A 21,114-nucleotide genomic window follows, 5' to 3' on the forward strand; every position below is an offset into this window, starting at 1 on the left:
CCCGAGAAAGCCAGGATAGAAGGAACATACTTAAAGATCATAAACACCATTTATGAAAAGCCCACAGCTAATATCATTCTCAATGGGGAAAAACTGAGAGTTTCCCCCTGAGATCAGGGATGTCCACTCTCACCACTGTTGTTTAACATAGTGTTGGAAGTTCTAGCATCAGCAATCAGACAACAAAAGGTAATCAAAGGCATCAAAATTGGCAAAGATGAAGTCAAGCTTTTACTTTTTTCAGATGACATGATACTATACATGGAAAACCCGACAGACTCCACCAAAAGTCTGCTAGAACTCACACATGAATTCAGCAAAGTCGCAGGATACAAAATCAATGCACAGAAATCAGTTGCATTCTTATAAACAAATAATGAAGCAACAGAAAGACAAATAAAGAAACTGATCCCATTCACAATTGCACCAAGAAGCATAACATACCTAGGAATAAATCTAACCAAAGATGTACAAGATCTGTATGCTGAAAACTATAGAAAGCTTATGAAGGAAATTGAAGATGATACAAAGAAATGGAAAAATATTCCATGCTCATGGATTGGAAGAACAAATATTGTTAACATCTCAATACTACTCAAAACAATCTACACATTCAATGCAATCCCAATCAAAATTGCATCGGCATTCTTCTCAAAGCTAGAACAAGCAATCCTAAAATTTGTATGGAACCACAAAAGACCCCGAATAGCCAAAGTAATACTGAAGAAGACCAAAGTGGAGGGCATCACAATCCCAGACTTTAGCCTCTACTACAAAGCTGTAGTCATCAAGACAGCATGGTATTGGCACAAAAACAGACACATAGACCAATGGAATAGAATACAGACTCCAGAATTGGACCCACAAAAGTATGGCCAACTAATCTTTGACAAAGCAGGAAAGAATATCCAATGGAAAAAAGACAGTCTCTTTAACAAATGGTGCTGGGAGAACTGGACAGCAACATGCAGAAGAATGAAACTAGACCACTTTCTTACACCATTCACAAAAATAAACTCAAAAAGGATGAAGGACCTGAATGTGAGACAGGAAACCATGAAAACCCTAGAAGAGAAAGCAGGAAAAAACCTCTTTGACCTCAGCTGCAGTAATTTCTTGCTTGAAACATCTCCAAAGGCAAGGGAATTAAAAGCAAAAGTGAACTATTGGGACCTCATGAAGATAAAAAGCTTCTGCACTGCAAAGGAAATAATCAACAAAACTAAAAGGCAACCGACAGAATGGGAAAAGATATTTGCAAATGACATATCGGACAAAAGGCTAGTATCCAAAATCTATAAAGATCTCACCAAACTCCACACCCAAAAAACAAATAATCCAGTGAAGAAATGGGCAGATGACATGAATAGACACTTCTCTAAAGAAGATATCCAGATGGCCAACAGGCACATGAAAAGATGCTCAATATCACTCCTCATCAGAGAAATACAAATCAAAACTGCACTCAGATATCACCTCACGCCAGTCAGAGTGGCTAAAATGAACAAATCAGGAGACTATAGATGCTGGAGAGGATGTGGAGAAATGGGAACCCTCTTGCACTGTTGGTGGGAATGCAAAATGGCGCAGCTGCTTGGGAAAACAGTGTGGAGGTTCCTCAGAAAATTAAAAATAGATCTACCCTATGACCCAGCAATAGCACTGCTAGGAATTTACCCAAGGGATACAGGAGTGCTGATGCATAGGGGCACTTGTACCCCAATGTTTATAGCAGCACCTTCAACAATAGCCAAATTATGGAAAGAGCCTAAATGTCCATCAACTGATGAATGGATAAAGAAATTGTGGTTTATATATACAATGGAATACTACTTGGCAATGAGAAAGAATGAAATATGGCCTTTTGTAGCAATGTGGATGGAACTGGAGAGTGTTATGCTGAGTGAAATAAGTCATACAGAGAAAGACAGATGCCATATGTTTTCACTCTTATGTGCATCCAGAGAAACTTAACAGAAGACCATGGGGGAGGGGAAGGGGAAAAAAGTTACAGAGAGGGAAGGAGGAAAACCATAAGAGACTCTTAAAAACTGAGAATAAACTGAGGGTTGACAGGGGGTGGGAGGGAGGGGAGGTGGGTGATGGGCATTGAGGAGGGCACCTGTTGGGATGAGCACTGGGTGTTGTATGGAAACCAATTTGACAATACATTTCATATTTTAAAAAAAGACTAAAATTGGACCTTTGTTTCACATTATACATAAAAATAAACTCAAAATGAATTGAAGACTTAAATGTAAAACCTGAAACCATAATATTCTTAGAAAAAAAATGTAGGAGAAATGTTTCTAGATATTGGATGGGGCAATGATTTCCTGGATATGGCATCAAAAAAGCACAGGCAACAAAAGCAAAACTAGACAAATTAGATTAGATCAAACTAAAAAGCTTCTGCACAGCAAAAAAAAAAAAAAAAAAAAAAAAACAACAACAACAAAATGAAAAGCCAACCTACAATGGGAAAAATATATTTTCAGACCATATATCATATAAGAGGTTAATATCCAAAATATATTTGGCAATGTTATAACTCAACAGAAACAAACCACAAATAACTCAATTTAAAAATGGGCGAAGGACCTGAATACACATTTCTCCAAAGAAGACATACAAAAGGCCAACAGGGATATGAAAATGTGTACAACATCACTAGTCATCAGGGAAATGCAAATCAAAACGACAATAAGCTGTCACCTCACACCTGTTAGGATACCATTGTCAAAAAAACAAAGGAGAAGAAGTGTTGGCGAGGACGTAGAGAAAAGGGAATGCTTGTACACTTTTGGTGGGAATGTAAATTAGTGCAGTCACTATGGAAAACAATATGGAGGTCCCTTAAAAATTAAAAATAGAATTACCAGGGCACCTGGGTGGCTGAGTCGGTTAAACATCCAAGTCTTGATTTCAGCTCAGGTCACAAACTCACAGTTCATGGGTTCAAGCCCTGCATCAGGCTCCACACTAACAGTGCAGAGCCTGCTTGGGATTCTCTCTGTCTCTCCCCCACTTGTGTGCACATGTGTGTTCATGCTCTCTCACTCAAAAATAAACAAGTAAACTTTAAAAAAAACTTTAAAAATAGAATTACCATTTGATCTAGAAGTTTCACTTTTGGATACATATCCAAAGGAATTGAAATCTGGGTCTCAAAGAGATATCCGCACTTTCACCTCCATTACAGCATTATGCACAATAGCCAAGATATGGAAACAAACCTAAATATCCATCAATAGTTAAATGGATAAAGTAAATGTGGCATATAGATACAATGGAATATTACTCAGCCTTTAAAAAGAAGGAAATTCTGCCATTGTAAGGCTAAAAAATACTCCATTGTATGCTTGCACCATATTTTCTTTTTGCTGTCATTCAGGAAGCATTTTATTGTTGCTCCAAGGTTAGGAATTTTCACTGACAGAGAATCAACACTTTCAGAAAATTTCTCACAAAGCCCTGCTTAGCTTCTGAATCTTGGTTTTCACAGATGTATCAGCATATTTCTCTCCAGTACAGACAATCAGTGCACCCATGATTGACAGTTCAGTCTTAACTTCCAATTTCGGCCTTTACTTAGGAAGGTCTTCAGTACTGTTTTTAATTCATAGAGTGGATTCATCTAAAGGAGGTGCAGTGGTAACTGTGCAAGGGACTTCTCCAGGGTGGATGCTCATCACGGTTGACAAGGCAGAAATGACTCCAGGGATAGTGTTCAAGTGACCATTTTCAACAAGCAAATTGACCAGGTTAGATGTGAGGAGATAGAACCTCTCTTTTGCTTTCATGTCATTTAGGCTTTTCACTTTCACTGAACACTTTATGCAGGGATTCATAACAGAAGCAGTCATTTTGGGTTCTTTCAAGATTGTGCTCTCAACAATTCCTTATCTACTTTATTCTGTTTAGATGCTGAATAAATAGCGGTGGCATACAGACCTTTGATACCATATATCTGAAACGGTTGCCTCACAAGTTTGGCAAACAGCCTGACCACAGATGTACTATACTAAAGTATGGCACCTGCAGGGAGAGCTTAGAAAGTGCTGGGGTGGCCATTTTCTCTGGGCAGCTGTAGATCCATGTACCACTTTTTCTTTACCCATTTAACTGTTAATGGATATTTAGGTTGCTAGAATAGATTAATCTGGTGGACATTATGCTAAATGAAATAGTCCAGACATAGAAAGAAAAAGCCTATATGATCTCACTTATATGTGCCATCTAAAACAGTCAAACAAGGGCACCTGGGTGATTCAGTCAGTTAAGCGTTGGACCTCGGCTCGAGTCATGATCTCATGGTTCGTGTTGGGCTCTGTGCTAACAGCTCAGAGCCTGGAGCCTGCTTCAGATTTTGTGTCTTCCTCTTTCTGTCCCTCCCCTGCTCACACTCTGTCTCTGTCTCTGTCTCTGTCTCTCTCTCTCTCTCTCTCTCTCTCAAAAATAGATAAACATTAAAAACATTTTTTAAATAAAAAATAAAATAGTCAAACAGAAACAGAGAGTACAATGGTGGTTGTGAGGGGTTGGGGGAGATAAATGGGGAAGTGTTCATCAAAGAGTACAAAGTTTCAGTTATGCAAAATAAATAAGTTCTGGAGATCCACTGTATGATACAGGGCCACTGATTAACAATACTATATACTTAAAATTTTGCTAAGAGGGGATATATTATTTTAAGTGCTCTTACCACTAAAAGACAAACAAACAACACCTCTTTCCAAAGTCAAGGGTGTGGAGAAAACTTTTTGAGATAATAAATAAGATTATGGCGCTAATAGTGATGATAGTTTCATGGGTATTTACTTATCTCTAAACACATAAAGTTATATATATCAAATATCTACAGCTTTTTATATGTCATTAAAACCTCAATAGAGTGGCTTAATAAAATTCACCTACTAATTTCATATTTAATGAGGAAAGACCGAATGCTATGTTGTTTGCAGTAACAATAAATAAGAAACAACTTAAATGTCCATCAGTAAGAACTGATAAGTAATTTAAAGAAAACAAACTAGAGATACATGTATTAGGAGAGAGAAATCTCAAAAACATAAGCAGAGTAAAAAAAGGCAAGTTGCAGAATGATATAGATTGTCAAAATATAAAAATAACATCATACATTCACTATGGAAATACATTGCAGCATTATATAACATACTATGTATATACGTGTGCATATGTCTCTCTACATGTATATAGCTAGATATATATATACATCTATGTGTATCATGTATGTAGTATAAGTAAAATAAAAATGTGGACAAATGTAAGTTAAAAATTCAGTGCTTAGTGGTTACCTATGTGTTGAGATGTAGGACAGTGGGATTGGAAAGGAACACTCAGGTGGCTTTAACTATATGAGATGTTTTCTCTCAGAAAAAATAAAGATCTGAAACAAATATGTCCATATGTAAAGACTTCTCAATCTTAACAAAGATCGTTATTGGTGAGTAGGTGGTATTTATTTTATTATTCTATATACACTTTTTGTGTAGTTTGTTTTTTTCCTAATAAAATTACTAAAAAAAGGTTTAACATACTTATTTTAATGAAAAAGGTCGCCTCTGGAGAGGGGCTAAGATAAGTGGCAGCAGAAAGGTAAGGAGAAGGAGACTATTGCTTTTCATCATAAGCAACTCTGCACTATTTGATTTGTAACCTTCTTGATTTACAACTATAATAAAAAGTTTTTTTTTTTAATTTTAGACAGAGGGAGAGAGAGAATACATGCTAGCCAGAAAGGGCCAGAGAGACAGGGGAAGAGAGAATTCCAAGCAGGCTCCATTTTCATTGCAGAATCCAAAGTGAAGCTTGATCCCATGGCCGTGAGATCATGACCTGAGCTAAAATCAAGAGTCAGATGCTTAACTGGCTGAGCCACCCAGGTGCCTCTAATAAAAAGATTTTTATTTGTTTTAATGAAAAATGGTCTTTTACTGGAAGAGTTTAAGACCACTTTATAGATTCTAAACTCTTGGAGGCCTTGATCTTACTTGTCCTTGTGTTCTTGAGTCTAGCTGCAGTGCCCAGCACCTAGAGTGTAGTCAGTACATATTTATTGTTTGCTGTATTTTATTTCCTAAAGATTATAGTCCATTTTTATCTCTCTGTTTTCTAATCACTGGTAACAAATTTACTCCTCAGTTACACCATTTAACTCTGTGGTACTTCAGATTCCTTATTTTTCAAGTGTAAATAATAATATCTGTCTTGCCTACTTCCCAAGCCTATTTTAAATTTCAAACAAGAAAACAGATATCAATTTTCTTGAAAATTATAAAGCATATTTGAATTGAAAAAAATGTATATCACTGAAAGACTGGGAAGAATTCCCAAGAAATCATACCATCGCATTAATATCCACAGTCCAACCTCTTCCATAACATGTCAGTAACCATAAAAAAAAATCTTACTTCCATATATGTGTCTTGAAGCCTCTAAATATGGCGTGTTCTGGTGGGGTGGAGGTGGAGGTGGCAGTTATGATTCTGGTTAGGGACATTATGAAAATTGGCTTCTTTAGTCATGAAAAAATATTTTCTTAGGAAGATATTTCTTAAGATGCCATGATGACACACTAACCAGTTTTTTGGCAAAGTTCCCATTGAGCCAGTGGTAAATCTTACTATATGGCAGTAAGAAGTACAACACTTCTTACTTGACTTAAAACCATTTTGGCTCTAGGGCAGACTCAGCACTCCCATGAGGGAGGGGTGGGGATGCTAAATAATTCAGGGAAAAGAAATGATTATACATAGATATGGGGCATCTCTCCAAATATTGTGATTCTAATGGGGAACAATAAAGAACTGATCCAGAGAAGGAGGTAGAGGGTTAATGGAAAAGATCACTAAATACTTGTTGGCACTGATTTAGTCACTTGGGTATTGAGTGTAATCAATGATGAGACATGGTCCTTGCTTTCAAGGAATTTATAGGCTGTGGATAGACTTGGATACAACCAGCAGATTATCAACATGGAATAGAATAATGAGACAGAAACATATGCACTAGTCATGTTGGTCACATACAAAAGCCACACTTTTATATTGCATTAGTTTTCTTTTGGATGTAAAAGTGGAACGTTGTTGCTAAGAATCTTTGTCCAGAAATGGCATGGATAGACAAATTGCTTTGCCAAGGCCACTGAAAGAGTGATAGTGCACACACTCGGTGATCTATATCTCATGTGCCTAGGGGAAGCCCAAATGCGCCTCTCATGGCTACAGGGAGTTGTCAGTTTATAATTTTCTTGTGTTCCAAAGACTCATTTATCAGTCAGCTGTGGGAAATCTGGCATATATATTCACACAGAAACAAAACCACAAATGGGGGTCATTTTTTAGACAGGCCAGGAAAGGTTGTACAAACCCATTTTAATTAAAAAATTGTAATAATAATGGTATGGTAGAGTCTGATTCCTATGTGTACAATATATGTGTGTGTTTGTATGTTTTGAATTTGAATTGGAGATGCCCGGATCCTCTTTCTCTGGATACAGCTCCTCAGACAATTTCATCTGCTAGTATTGAACATGAAGATTCACTGATCTTAAGCAATGACTCTGTGTGAGTGTGTATGTGTGTGCCATGAAATATGCCACTCAGAAATCCTTCTACATGGAGTATAACCAATTATCTGCTCCAGCTGCTGCCCTTCTGCATTCACAACTGTGTTCATGCTGAGCCTCTATTTCCCATGAGCTGTTTTTCCCAGACAGTGACTAAACATGGTGATCAAAGGTACTAAAGTGTGCCCATTCCAGCAAGTTGCAGGACTCCTACAAACAAATTTGGCTTGAGGATTTCCCATCAGCATGACAGAATCATTTTTTTTGGAACTGTGCTATAGTCTAAGACTCTGTATGCCCTATTCTTTCTTTCCTCTCTCCACAGACATCAAGGCTCTCTTCCCCTTTTAAAACTACCCATGCTTCCAATCCCTGGCATATATAATCCTATCTTTGTGTCTGCTTCTTGACATACTCAAACTACTGCAAATGAGAATGAGAAAGGTCCAAGTAAGATGGGGAATTGGGACTGGCTCACTCACCACCTTGTAGGAAAGAAGAATACCATCCTGAATGTGGTATGTGGGTGTTAAAGATTTCACTGGTGATGACATGAGACAAGAGGCACCTTTGTTTATAAAGGCATGCTTATATCCTGTGGTAGAAGAGCAGACAAAGCTAAATAGAAAACTGAAGGTCAGATCCTCACAGGGCTTCAAAGAGACATTTGAATGCTTAATCGAGATAGGTCTGTTATCACATCAGGACTCAGAATGGAAAAATACAGTACCCTGAAATATGGGTTAGGGATATCTGGATTGATGCCCAGATGTTGGAGCTGAATATGCCCCTGAGGCCCCAGAGCTTACAAGGTGGTCCCCTCTTCGCCAGTAAGAGGTTGCACTTGCTCTGTGTTGCAGAACAGTGCAGAAGACTTTCCCTTTAAGACAGCAGTTTTCCTCCTCAGAAATGCCCCATCTTCTCTCCTGGCTGAAAGGCTGATGCCTGGACTGAAGCCCAGCACTACCCAGTTAAGGAAGTTAAGATACTCCACAGTCCAGGAGTTGAGAGAATTAGCTAGCATGTATCAACGGGAACCAGGGCTATATTCCTGGGATTAAATTTTGAGGATGCCTGATCAAGAGGGCCAGAATTTAAGACTGGATCATCAAGAATTCATTGACTCGGGGATGTTTGCTTGGAACATGGAATTTAACACCCCAGCAAGGATTCGAGAATGGTGCAAATTCACTGCTGAGATAACATTTAGAAGCCTAGAAAGAGTAATGGCTATGTTGAGCAGAGTAGAAGTGCCTGAGTTGCCCTGGCTGATAGTAGAAGGAAGAATAAAAGAGACTGAGGGAAGAGGTCATGCTAGAATGGATATATTAATAAGACTGGAACACCCACCAGAGGAGTAGGGTGCATAGAAGAAGCCAAATGACACCATTCCACCAAGGCCATTTGAAATGTGTGGTGGAAAAAAAGAAAGAAAGAAATGTGCTGGTGAGAGGGGTACAGCATCACTAATAAGTTCAGTGGTGACTAGTAGCCACAGGTCAGGTTTGGGTTTGTCAATAGGCATGAAGTTGGGATGATGGGGGCCAGAGGATTAGAGCTCAAGTGGTGGTACTTCAACTGTAAAAACCCAAAAAGTTACAATTATTATGATGGCCAGCAAGGTTAGAGGGGCAGCCAAGAGGATCTAACCAGCAGGGAATTGTGAAGATGGTTAATAAAGCATGACATGCTCATCCCTAATATGGGCAGCCAACAAGAGTATTATTTAAATATCTACAACTACAGAAAGACAAAAATGGATGATCAGGAAGTTGAGGATGATTTCCCCAATGAAAAGTTCCTAACCCCTTGCTAGCTGTTGGTTCTGAGCCAATTTTTAGATCCAGAATCTGCTGACTGAAGACATGGCCAGATCTTTATGAGTAACACTGTAGCATCAGGTAATGATTCTCCTTCCCGCCCCCCCACAAAAAAGTACCTATAGTCATTTACTCAGATAACTGTACACTGAAGAAAAGAAAGCATCCACACATTCTGAGGAATATTTAGTACAGGGCTGAGTGGACAGTGATACCCGGAGACTCAAGGTGTCAACATGGCCCTCATATTAGAATGGAGATTATTAAGGTCAGGTAATAAATGGAGTCCTAGAATTGTGCCTAACGAAAATTAGATGTCTATTATTGATTGATTGATTTGATTTACTATAGGAAGGAGTATGGAAAATAAAGAGAAAGGTTCTAGCCCTTGGACATGGCTACAGAAAGTGATCTTCCATGTGTAAATTTTAGAAGCAAAAATATCATTAGCAAAAAGTGCTGAGTATGAGGCTGGAACTCTGAATAGAAATTTATTAGACACTAGAGGCTTCTAGGAAAAATGAAAATTGCAAGGACAGCCCTTCCATTAGGCTGCAGTAAGCTAATGAGAACAGCAAAGAATTATGACTGATTAAGGAAGATCTATTTCTGCTTCTTGTTGAGACCCTTAACTTCCATTTTGCTGCTTTCTATTTAAAAGCTTACTTTTGGTGGCCTGTTCTTGAGATCCTAACCAGAAGTATAAGAACCTTCACCCAGAGTCAAGGCTATTCTTTATGTAAGAAGTATTAAATTCAGTAGACATGGCAAGAATCTGTTCCTTTACAGTTTAATTATTTTTCTACTATAATATTATTTCCATATATTTTCTCTGGGTTTTTAAAAAATGAGGCTCGGGGCGCCTGGGTGGCTCAGTCGGTTAAGCGTCCGACTTCAGCTCAGGTCACGATCTCACGGTCCATGGGTTCGAGCCCCGCGTCAGGCTCTGGGCTGATGGCTCGGAACCTGGAGCCTGCTTCCGATTCTGTGTCTCCCTCTCTCTCTGCCCCTCCCCCATTCATGCTCTGTCTCTCTCTGTCTCAAAAATAAATAAAGGTTAAAAAAAATTAAAAAAAATAAAATAAAAAAATAAAAAATGAGGCTCTAGGATTTTAATACTTTGCAACTCAGAACCTGTAGGTTCATTGAGATACCAAAACTACCAATGCATCAATGAGTACACCATTAATAGACAATAAGAGGCCAAATTTTTAGATTAGCTCTCTTTTTCTAAACCAGTCCACAGGGGTAGAGAGAAGTTACTTTTGCACAGTGGTTAAGAACAACTATCCCAATTATTATGGTCCTGACACTTTTAGGATACACAGTAATGACCTCCCTTTGTAATTTCTAATTCCCTGCTCTAAACTCTACTCTGTTTATGAAAATTTTAGATCAGATAATCCTCATAAGACTTTAAACACCTCCTTTGGAAAAAGCTATTTTGTCAACATGCATCAAAAGCTTTAAAAATGCATATACCCTTTGACTCAAAAACTCTATTTCTAAATATTTTCTCTGAGGAATTTACAGAACTGAATTCCAAGTGCATAAGAATGTTTATCACAGCTTTGTTTAATGGCTGAGGGAAAGAGAGAGTGAGATTGGCTAAATTTCCATAATAGGGGAAATGAGTAAATAAATCCTTATCACCGATTCAATAAATGCACTATAGAAAAATGTGTTTTGACATAGCAAAATATTCATATTTCTAAGTGAAAAATGTTGCAAAAGAATAAATACAATACTTTTGTTTAAAAAAATCACTAAATAAATATTTATGTGCTTTTAAAGATTTCTGCCTTTGGGTGGGAGGGGCCAAGATGGTGGAACAGCATGGAAGTTTTCTGTTTCTCTCATCCCTGAAATCCAGCTAGATCAACATTAAACCATCTTGCACACCTAGAAAACTGATCTGAGGACTAACACAACAATCTACATAACTTGACCCACAGAACTCAGCAGGTACACAGCATGGAGAGGTGATCGGGGTGGGGGAGAGAAGCCACAGAGGGTAGACAGCTGTGTTTGCTTGTGGAGAGAGAACAGAGATGGGGGAGAATACAGGAAAAGCACTCCCTCCAAAAGCAGCTGGAGAGAAAGAGAAAGAGAAAGAGTGGAAACACCCATAAGAGACTAAATGAGAAAGGGAGAAAGGAGAGAGTTTCAATGCCATTAGGACTCTATAAACAGGAGAGTGCAGAGTCAGAAACTCTGCAGCTCGACACCTGATGGAGCTCTGGTGGGAAGCGCAAATCCCCAGGAGCAGACAGTGATGTCTGAGGGGTCCTCAGATCACACGGGAAGAGGCATTCCACTGCTAAGAGGACATTTGGTAGATTTTGTGCAGCCTCCCCACAGGTAAAGGTCCCAGCAGACCCTGGAGAACAGCCATATTTGCTGGTGTTGGAACAAGGACATTAGGGGGCAGTGAAGTCTGGTGCCAGATGTGTGCTGTGATTTACCATAATCCCTGAAACGCTGCTGCTACAGGATCATAGGAACCTTTTTTGGGGTGGCTGGCACCTGGCTGCAGTCTTTAGGCATCTGCAGCAGCATGGTCCCTCGAATATTCCTGCGGGCAGGCAGGCACTGGCCACTGCTCCACAAGACCCTCCCCAAGCGGGTTGAAGTGGGTCAAAGCCACAGGGCTCCCAGAAGTAAGGGGTTTGGAAACACAGCCCCATCTGAGATAAAATTCAAGAGTGAGGTGCCACCTGGCAGGCTGATGGCTTGGTTGTGGACAGCATAGAAACAGGGAATGAACGGAAGCCAAGACAAAGGAGGGGTGCTTGACTGCTACACAGAGCTCTGACACTAGAGACTAGGTAGCTGAGTGACGCCATTTTCACCTCTCCCGCACATGCACATATACATGTATATATGCCACAATGATCCACCCCAGTAAACTAAGCAGCACCATCTAGTGGAGAATGGAGCTGTTACACCAAGCCCCGTACAACTACACCCACCATGCTCTAGAGGAACACAAGTCTCTCCACCTACTTGGCTTATAGACTATAAAGTGCTTCAAAGTTTGACTTCTAGGGGAAACTGGATGTAATTCCAACTGTATTTCATTGTGCTCACTGGTCCATTTATTCAATTTTTTTTCTTTTCTTTTCTTATTCTTGAATACAGAAAGAAAAAATTTATTTTTTATTTTCCATTTTTATAAAAAGATTTTTAATTTTTTTCTACTATATTTTTTATTTTTGTAATTTTTAAATTCTATTTTATTTTCATCATTTCATTTTATTCTATTTTACTGTATTCATTTTTTAAATTTTCAAATGTTTTTCCTACTTTTTTCCTTTTTTTCTTTCCCTTTTTTCTCTATTCTACCAACCTTCTTTCAACAACCAAACCAAAACACACCTAGGATCTATTTTCCTTTATTTGATTTCTATGTGTTGTTTTTAATTTTTTAAATTTAATTTTTTATTTTATTAATTCTTTTTCTTCCTCCAAAGTGATGAAATGAAGGAGTTCACCCCAAAGGAATGAACAGGAAGAAATGACAGTCAGGGATGTAATCAACACAGACACAAGCAAGATGTCTGAAACAAAATTTAGAATCACAATAATAAGAATACTAGCTGGGGTTGAAAAAAGCATAGAATCCCTTTCTGTGGAGATAAAAGAAGTAACATCTAGTCAGGACAAAATTAAAAAATGCTATAATTGAGATGCAATCTCAAATGGATGCCACAACGGCAAAGATGGATGAAGCAGAGCAGTGAATCAGCAATATAGAGGACAACTTTATGGAGAATAATGAAACAGAAAGAAAGAGGGAAACTAAGGCAAAAAAGCATGACATAAGATTAGAGAACCTAGTGACTCATTAAAAAGGAACAACATCTGAATCATAGGGCTCCCAGAAGATGAAGAAAGAGAAAAAGAGGTAGAAGGTTTATGGGAGCAAATCATAGCAGAAAACTTTCATAAACTGGGGAAAGACACAAACATCAAAATCCAGGAAGCATATAGAACCCATTAGGTTCAACAAAAACTGATTATCAACAAGGCATATCATAGTTAAATTCACAAAATACACAGATAAGGAAAGAGTCATGAAAGCAGCAAGGGAAAAAAAGTCCTTAACCTACAAGTGAAGAAAGATCAGGTTTGCAGCAGACCTATTCTCAGAAACTTGGCAGCACAGAAAGGAGTGGCAGGATATATTCAATGTGCTGAGTCAGAAAAATACTCAGCCAAGAATTCTTTATCCAGCAAGACTGACATTCAAAATAGAAGGAAAGACAAAGAGTTTCCTAGACAAACAAAAACTAAAGGAGTTTGTGACCATTAAACAAGCCCTGCAAGAAATTTTAAGAGGGACTCTCTGAGGGGAGAAAAGATGAAATGAAACAAAAAACACCAAAGCAACAAAGACTAGTAAGGACAAGAGAACACTACCAGAAATTCCAACTCTACAGGCAACACAATGGCAGTAAGTTCATATCTTTCAGTACTCACTCTAAATGTCAGTGGACTAAATGCTCCAATCAAAAGACACAGGGAAACAGAATGGATATGGATCCATCTATATGCTGTTTACAAGAGACCCATTTTAGACCTAAAGAAACCTTCAGATTGAAACTAAGGGAATGGAGAAAAATCTATCATACTAATAGTTGCCACAGGAAAGCTGGACTAGCCATAATTATGAGACACTCTAGATTTGAAAAAAAAAAAAAAAGACTATAACAAGAGATGAAGTAGGGCATTATATCATAATTAAGGGGTCTATCCACTAAGAAGACCTAACAATTGTCAACATTTGTGCCCCCTACATGAGAGCCCCAGATATATAAATTGATTAATCACAAACATAAAGAAACTCATTGACAATAATACCATAATAGTAGGGGACTTCAACACCCCACTTACAACAATGTACAGATCATCTAAGGCAGAAAATCAACAAGGAAACTGGCTTTGAATGGCACACTGGACAGGATGGACTTAGATATATTCAAAACATTGCATCCTGAAGCAGCAGAATACACATTCTTCTCCAGTACATATGGAATGTTCTCCAGAATAGATCACATAATGGGACACAAGTAAGCCCTCAACAAGTACAAAAAGATTGAGATCATACCATGCATATTTTCAGACTACAATGCTATCTATAACTTGAAATCAACCACAAGAAAAAATTTGGAAGGACAATAAATACTTGGAGATTAAAGAACAGCCTACTAAAGAATGAATAAGTTAACCACAAAATTAAAGAGGAAATTAAAAAGTACATGGAAGACAATGAAAATGATAACACCACAGCCCAAAATCTCTGGGATACAGCAAGGTGGTCATAAGAGGAAAGTATATAACAATCCAGGCCTTCCTAAAGAAGGAAAAAAGGTCTCAGGTAACCTTACACCTTAAAGAGCTGGAAAAAGAACAGCAAATAAAACCCAAAGTCACTGGAAGATGGAAAATAATAAATATTAGAGCAGAAATCAATGCTACTGAAATAAACAAAACAGTAGAATAAATCAATGAAACCAGGAGTTGGTTCTTTGAAAGAATTAACAAAATCGATAAACCTTTAGCCAGTTTAATCAAAAAGAAAAGTGAAAGGGCCCAAATAAATAAAACCAAGAATGAAAGAGGAGAGATCACAACACTGCAGAAATACAAAAAATAGTAAGAGAATATTATGAGTAATTATATGCCAATAAATTGGGCAATCTGGAAGAAATGGACAAATTCCTAGAAACATATAAATTACCAAAATTGAAACAAGAAGAAATAGAAAATTTGAACAGATCCATAACCAGTAAAGAAATTGAATCAGTAATCAAAAATCTCCCAAAAAACAAGAGTCCAGGGCTGGATGGCTTTCCAGGGGAAGTCTACCAAACGTTTAAAGAAGAGTTAACACCTTTTCTTTTTAAGATGTTCCAAAAAATAGAAATGGAAGGAAAACTTCTGAACTCATTCTATGAGGCCAGCATTACCTTGATTCCAAAACCAAAGACCCCATTAAAAAGAAGAACTACAGACCAATTTCCCTGATGAACATGGATTCAAAAATTCTCAACAAGATATTAGCAAACCAAATCTGATAATACATTAAAAGAATTATTCACCACAATCAAATGGGATTTATATCTGGGATGCATGGCCAGTTAAGTATCTGCAAAACAATCAATGTGATACATCACATCAATAAAAGAAAGGACAAAAACCACATGACCCTCTCAATAGATGCAGAGAAAGCATTTGACAAAATACAGCATCCTTTCTTGATAAAAACCCTCAAGAAGGTAGGATAGAAGGATCATACCTCAAGATCATAAAAGCCATATATGAAGGACCCACTGCTAATATCATCCTCAATGGGGAAAAACTGAGAGCTTTTCCCCTAAGGTCAGGAACACGACAGGGTTGTCCACTCATGTCACTGTTGTTCAACATAGTACTGGAAGTCCTAGCCTCGGCAAGCAGAAAACACAAAGGAATAAAAGGCATCCAAATCAGCAAGGAGGAAGCCAAACTTTCACTCTTCACAGACAACATAATACTCTATGTGGAAAACCCAAAAGATTCTACCAAAAAACTGCTAGAACTGATACATGAATTCAGTAAAGTCACAGGATGTAAAAATCAATGCACAGAAATGGGTTGCATTTCCATACACCAATAATGAAGTAACACAAAGAGAAATCAAGTAATTGATTCCATTTACAATTGCACCAAAAACCATAAAATCTTGAGAAATAAACCTAGCCAAAGAAGTGAAAAATCTATACACTGGACACTATAGAAAGCTTATGAAAGAAATTGAAGACACAAAAATATTGGAAAAATATTCCATGCTCCTGATTGGAAGAACAAATATTGTTAAAATGTCAATACTACCTAGAGCAATCTACATATTCAATGCAATCCCTATCAAAATAACACCAGCATTCTTCACACAGATAGAACACACAATCCTAAAATTTGTATGGAACCACAAAAACCCTGAATAGCCAAAGCAATCTTGAAAAAGAAAACCAAAGCTGCAGGCATCACACTCCCAGACTTCAAGATGTATTACAAAGCTGTAATTATCAAGACAGTATGGGACTGGAACAAAAACAGACACATAGATCATTGGAACAGAATAGAGAACCCAGAAATGGACCCACAAACGTATGGCCAACTAATCTTTGACAAAGCAGGAAAGAATATCCAATGGAATGGAATAAAGACAGTCTCTTCAGCAAATGGTGTTGGGAAACCTGGACAGCAACAGGCAGAAAAATGAACCTGGACCACGTTCTTACACCATACACAAAAAGAAACTCAAAATGGATGAAAGACCTAAATTTAAGACAAGAAGCCATCAAAATCCTAGAGGAGTAAGCAGGCAAAAACTGCTTTGACCTCAGCCACAGCAACTTCTTACTCAACATGTCTCCAGGGGCAAGGGAAACAAAAGAAAAATTGAATATTTGGGACTTCATCAAGATAAAAAAGCTTCTGCACAGCAAACGAGACAAGCAGCAAAACTAAAAGGCAACCGACAGAATGGGAGAAAATATTTGCAAATGACATATCAGATAAAGGGTTAGTATCCAAAATCTAAAGAACTTATCAAACTCAACACCCATAAAACAAATAATCCAGTGAAGAAATGGGCAAAAGACATGAACAGACACTTTTCCAAAGAAGACGTCCAGATGGCTAACAGACACATGAAAAAAATGCTTAACATCACTCATCATTAGGGAAATACAAATCAAACCACAATGATATGCCACTTCACACCTGTCAGAATGGCTAAAATTAACAACTCAGGCAACAACAGATGTTGGTGAGGATGCGGAGAAAGAGGATCTCTTCTGCACTGCTGGTAGGAATGCAAACTGTTGCAGCCACTCCAGAAAACAGTATGGGTGTTCCTCAAAAAATTAAAAATAGAACTACCTACAACTCAGCTATTGCATTAGTAGGCATTTATCCAAGGGATACAGGTGTGCTGTTTCAAAGGGGCACATGCATCCCCATATTTATAGCAGCGCTATCAACAATAGCCACAGTATGGAAAGAGCCCAAATGTCCATCAATAGATGAATGGATAAATACGATATATATGTATACAATGGAGTATTACTCAGCAATCAAAATTAATGAAATCTTGCCATTTGCAACAAAGTGGATGGAACTAGAGGGTATTATGCTAAGTGAAATTAGAGACAGAGAAAAGGCAAATATCATATGATTTCACTTTTATGTGGAATTTAAGATACAAAACAGATGACATAAGGGAAGGGAAGCAAAAATAATGTAAAAACAGGGAAGAGGACAAACATAAGAGGCTCTTAAATATAGAGAACAAACAGAGGGTTGCTGGAGTCTTTGTGGGTGGGGGATGGGCTTAATGGGCAGGGGCAGTAAGGAAAATAGTTGTTGGGATGAGCATCGGGTGTTATACACAGGGGATGAATCACTGGAATCTACTCCTGAAATCATTATTGTACTATATGCTAACTAACTTGGATGTAAATTAAAAAAAAAATAAGTAAAAAGTCAATATTAGTAATTTACCCTAATGCCCTAATAAACAAACATACTGAATTTAAAAGATGTTTGAATACATATTTTCTCTTTTTTAAAAAATTAATGTGTTTGAACAGAAAAAAATGAAGTTTTCTGCTTTTACTGTAATTCTGAACTTTCTGTCTTATTCTAGCTTTAATGGAGATCTTTTAAACTTTTTTTTTTTTCAACGTTTTTTATTTATTTTTGGGACAGAGAGAGACAGAGCATGAATGGGGGAGGGGCAGAGAGAGAGGGAGACACAGAATAGGAAACAGGCTCCAGGCTCTGAGCCATCAGCCCAGAGCCTGACGCGGGGCTCGAACCCACGGACCGCGAGATCATGACCTGGCTGAAGTCGGACGCTTAACCGACTGCGCCACCCAGGCGCCCCTAATGGAGATCTTTTAGATTAAAATTAGTATCAAGAAATTTTAATTATCTTTTGGGTAAACATATATATATATACACACACACACACACACACACACACACACACACATATTTTAATATTTTTTACATCTGTGTGTGTGTACACACTATATGTATTTGTGCACATATAAAACTATAGTGTATTTTAATAAAGACATTAAAAACCAGAATAGAAAATAATATGATTGAACATTAATGTCCTGATCAACTTGTACAGTTCTCCTTGGCAAGGCTAATGTAATATTTAAGAGAGGAATTACTATCTGCTCTATATTTTCCTATCTGCCCTGCAATGTTAGTGATTCAAGAAAGCGGAAGCTAGAGAGTCACAACTATTAAACCAACAACACCAACAACCACCAAAACAAAATGCTACATGTTCTAAATGATTGTGTGGGGTGTTTGGGTGGCTCAGTCTGTTAAGCGTTGAACTTTGGCTCAGGTCATGATCTCGTGTTCATGGGTTCGAGACCTGCGTCAAAGCTCTGTGCTAACAGCTCAGAGCCTGGAGCCTGCTTCAGTTTCTGTGTCTCCCTCTCTCTCTGCCCCTCCTCTGCTCTGTTTCAGTCTCTCAAAAATAAATAAACATTTTAAAAAATTGTAAATGATTGCGTCAGCTCTCTCTCTTGCTTTCTTGGCACTTGACTTTACTATTGATGCATGTTAGTGCGTGGGAGAAACCTCCTCAGTCAGCCGTACCATCAGATCAGAACTCTCAAGAGGTTCCCATTCATCAGAACCTCCACTCACCCATTAACTGCATCTTCCTTTCTTTAGTTATCATGGCTCTGGTTGGTGAGGTGTGGGTCTGGTCAGGGGAAAACAGCAGGGCAGATGCTACAGTTTTAAGTGAAATCAGGTGTTGCCTTCCCTGAAGTGAGATCTGGAAAGTGTCAGTCCTTAAGTAACAGGTATTGGCAGCTGAATAGTCTGCCTTCCCCACCAGGCTCAGCATTCCCTTTCCTTGCAAAAAGTATTTAGGCTTTCCCTTTTCCTCTTACATTGCCTTGATCTCCTTGGTCTCCTCTGTAGAGATAATCAAATAAAAATTTCCACTTTGTAGATCTTCATCAGATATGATTTGAGGTGTGTTGGGATTGAGAAGGTTTTGAAGATAGAATACCACAAGTGTCAATAAAACACTCCCTAATGTTGCTGGTGACCTAGAGTCTTACTTGTGGAGGAACTATAAAAGATTTCCTGGCAGAGTGGGAAAGAATGATTGGGTCCTGGCTCTTTTCTCCATGTGCTGAGAACTATAGGCAGAAACTCAGCACACAAGTCTGATAAAGTCAAAGCATTAAATGGAGCTAAGAGAATATTCTTTGGGTTTCATTTCTTTTTAATTCTGCTAGGTTAGCCTGGAACCATTTCATCACAGAATTACAATCCAGATTGCATAAACACACATGTGCACATGCACAGCTGATGTATGATCATCTTTACTGTGTTTGGTTGATTTGCATAATGTACCTCAGCACATTCTAGGATTGAACCAAGTAACAGTGGGGAAGGTCTGGTAGTGCCATCTTAAATAGGCTGTGGCTCCTCTAGGGGATATAGCCCCACACTTACTCAAGGGTACCTTGATGAAATATGGATTGCTAGGAGTATGGGGTCAGTGCCAGTGATTCTCTACTCCAGTTGGGGCAAATGAAATCTGTGATAAAGACCAACAATTCTAAATTTACTTGATGACTAAAGAGCAAATCAATGAAACAACCTCAGAACTTAAAATACTGGGGCGCCTGGGTGGCTCAGTTGGTTGGGCGTCCAACTTTGGCTCAGGTCATGATCTTGCTGTTCAGAATTCGAGACCCATGTCGGGCTCTGTGCTGACAGCTCAGAGCCTGGAACCTGTTTCGGATTCTGTCTCCCTAACTCTCTATATCCCTCCCCCACTCATGCTGGCTCTCTCTCTCTTTCTCTCTCTCTCAAAAATAAATAAACATTAAAAAATTTTAAAATACTGAGAAGACTAAGCAAGAACTCTAGGGAAAGAGCATTGGACTAGGAGCTCTGGCCAAATCTTAACTAAGAATGCTTCATTACCGCCCCCCCCCCCCCCACTATTCACCTAATACTCTCTCTAGGCAATCTGATCCATCCCTATGGCTTTACCCCTACCTATATGCTAATATTTTAGACCCAAATTTAAATCTGTGGTGCAGGATTCATCTTCTGAACTCCAGCCAGACTGGTCATATCAATTATCTCTATCTGAATGATCCACAGGTGTTTCAAATGGTACTTGTGAAAAATATACTCACCAGCCATCCCAATAAATATTTTTTTATATTCTCTGAATTGATGAATGATATAGTCATTTATCAGTAATGGTGAAAATTATCCCATGTTCCTTCCTCTCTATCACCTACCACAACCAAAGTTAGTCATCAAGTCCATCTTCTAAACCTTTCTCAGATTTTCCCTTCCTTAGTCCCCACTTCTACCCTAATTCAGGCCACCATATCATTCACCCAAAAAACAGAGAACACAGACTCCCCTTTAGCACCCTTCAATCCTGTCTCCATACTACCGCCCAGAAAGCTTTCTACAAAGGAGATCTACACATCATCTGTGTAGCAGTCTTGCCAAACATATTTAAACAGAATTTAACCATAAGGAAACAATCAGGTAAATTCAGATTTAGGTGCATTCTATAAGAAAACTGGCTCAGACTCTTCAAAAATGTCAATGTCACAAGACAAAAATAGAATTGAAGGAACT

The 21,114-nt window shown here is 38.3% G+C and overlaps 1 protein-coding gene and 1 pseudogene across 2 annotated transcripts in view; both read right to left on the bottom strand.

Annotated features, from left to right (window-relative positions):
• The window catches only part of HPSE2 (heparanase 2 (inactive)), a 665,523-nt gene that overhangs the window by 272,582 nt on the left and 371,827 nt on the right, over positions 1-21,114 (bottom strand). The gene's annotated exons all lie outside the window — the stretch shown is intronic.
• On the bottom strand, positions 3,453-4,197 carry LOC121037087 (ATP synthase subunit O, mitochondrial-like; annotated as a pseudogene).

This window comes from Herpailurus yagouaroundi, unplaced genomic scaffold, assembly GCF_014898765.1.
Source record: "Herpailurus yagouaroundi ecotype Mexico unplaced genomic scaffold, PumYag 163, whole genome shotgun sequence".
NCBI lineage: Eukaryota > Metazoa > Chordata > Mammalia > Carnivora > Felidae > Herpailurus > Herpailurus yagouaroundi.